The following is a 2,170-nucleotide window of genomic DNA, read 5'->3' as shown; positions in this document are numbered from 1 at the left end:
ATAACTAATTTCTTGGAAATATGTGATACCTTTCGGATCAATGGAGCATCAAACGACGCCATCCGCCTCCGTATGTTTCCCTTCTCACTAAAAGACCGAGCGAAAGCTTGGCTCAACGCCCTCCCAGCTGGATCGGTAAACACCTGGGATGAACTAGCCCAAAAATTTCTATATAAGTATTTCCCTCCCGCTAAAACTACTAAGTTAATAACTGAAATTAATACATATTCACAAGAGGACGGGGAATCCTTATATGAAACTTGGGAAAGGTTAAAGGTGCTATTACGCAAGTGTCCCCATCACGGCCTTGCAATATGGCAACAAGTATCCACTTTCTATAATGGATTGTTGCCACACACTAGGCAGACACTTGATTCTAGCTCCGGGGGACTTTTAGGTAATCGACGCCCACACGAAATATATAATCAAATTGAGGAAATTGCTCATACCAATTTTCAATGGCACACCCCCCGGGGAAATAAGTCTATCGCCCCGGGCGCCCATAAGGTCGATGAAAGCACTTCTTTACAAGCCCAAATCGAGGCCCTTTCTTCAAAGATAAAAAAATTGGAAATGACAAAAACAGTCTCGGTTATGGCTTGTGAAGGGTGTGGTGGGTCACATGAAAATTGGAGTTGTATGAAAGAAACAGACGATCAACAAGAAATGGTAAACTACATTGATAATAGACCTAGGCCGTCGGGTCCCCCAACGGGAACTTACAACCAAGGATGGCGAAACCACCCAAACCTTGGTTGGAGGGAACCCGGGAATAGTAGTAACCAACAAACCCAACGAACAAACTTTCAACAACAAAGAAATGAGTCACAAAATTTCACTCAACAACAAAGTGGACGAGAAAGGCTCGAAGATACTGTATCTCGCCTCGTCTCCGACACTGATAAGAAAAACACGGAAAGATTAATTTTAGAAATCAACAAGCTAGTATTCAAAACATAGAAAAACAATTAAATCAAATAGCTCAAAATTTTTCCGAGAGACCGCAAGGCGCATTACCTAGCAATACCGAAACGAACCCAAAAGCGCAAGTTCACCTCATCACACTACGGAACCGCACCGTAGGGCCTGCAGAAGTGCTACCACCAACGGAAGAAACAGTACCCACACCTCTGCAGGAAAAGAACTCCCCTCCGTCACCACAGCCTACCAAGGCTCCTCGAGTTCTGTACCCCGGTAGGTTAATTCGTCAAAAGACCAATGAGCAATTCGCAAAGTTCGAAAGTCTGTTAAAACAATTGCATGTCAATATTCCTTTTATCGAAGTCCTAACCCAAATACCCAAGTACTCTAAATTCATGAGGGACTTCCTTACACATAAAAAGAAAATTGAAAGTTTGCAATTAGTCAATTTAGGCGAAGAATGCTCTGCCCTCGTACTCAATAAACTTCCCCAAAAGAAAATCGATCCCGGAAGCTTCACGATTCCTTGCTCAATAGGGGAATCGCCCGTTCGTAATGCCTTAGCCGACCTTGGGGCTAGCATTAACCTCATGCCCTCATCAATGTTCAAAAGACTCGGCTTAGGAACCACGAGCCCTACAAAAATGAGCATACAACTCGCTGATCGATCCATCAAATTCCCACAAGGTGTCATCGAGAATGTCTTGGTAAAGGTAAGTAGATTCGTTTATCCAGCTGACTTTGTCATACTCGATATGGAGGAAGACACCGAGGTCCCCCTTATACTAGGGAGACCCTTCCTTGCCACCGCCCAAGCAGTGGTAGATATGAATGACGGGACACTCACCTTAAGGTATGGGGATGATGAAGTGAAGTTCGGAGTTGGGAAGAGAATAGAGGACGACGACCCGGTCAATTACATGAAGGTTATTGATTCGAGCTTGGATGCTGCTCTCCGACGGTGTAACATGGGACGCCAAGCATCCCACTCAGGAAACATATAACCTCGCATTGGGTCTAGCCAAGGACCCTTATAAACGTGGCGCACCTCGGAGGCATTCCGCGGAACTATCCTTAGTTTAGTTTAATCTTTTAGTTTTAATTTGCAGAAATAAAACACACTCATGGTGGTAATGGATGAAAAAGGGAATGAGAAAAATGGCCCCATGCACAAAGAACAGAGCAACCCGACACAAATCTCCATCACAGAAGGCTCAACACGGGCCGTGCCCAACCAACACGGCCCCGT

The 2,170-nt window shown here is 44.7% G+C and overlaps 1 non-coding gene across 1 annotated transcript; it reads right to left on the bottom strand.

The window, feature by feature from the left end:
• Positions 1 to 201: 201 nt before the first annotated feature.
• LOC118486957 lies at positions 202 to 308 on the bottom strand. Its single transcript, XR_004880124.1, has one exon. It is a non-coding gene; the product is annotated as a small nucleolar RNA R71 (small nucleolar RNA).
• Positions 309 to 2,170: the final 1,862 nt, after the last annotated feature.

The sequence above is a fragment of the Helianthus annuus genome, chromosome 14 (genome assembly GCF_002127325.2).
Source record: "Helianthus annuus cultivar XRQ/B chromosome 14, HanXRQr2.0-SUNRISE, whole genome shotgun sequence".
Lineage (NCBI taxonomy): Eukaryota > Viridiplantae > Streptophyta > Magnoliopsida > Asterales > Asteraceae > Helianthus > Helianthus annuus.
Note: the sequence above shows the minus strand (reverse complement) of the source record. Positions and strands in the feature narration are given on the sequence as shown.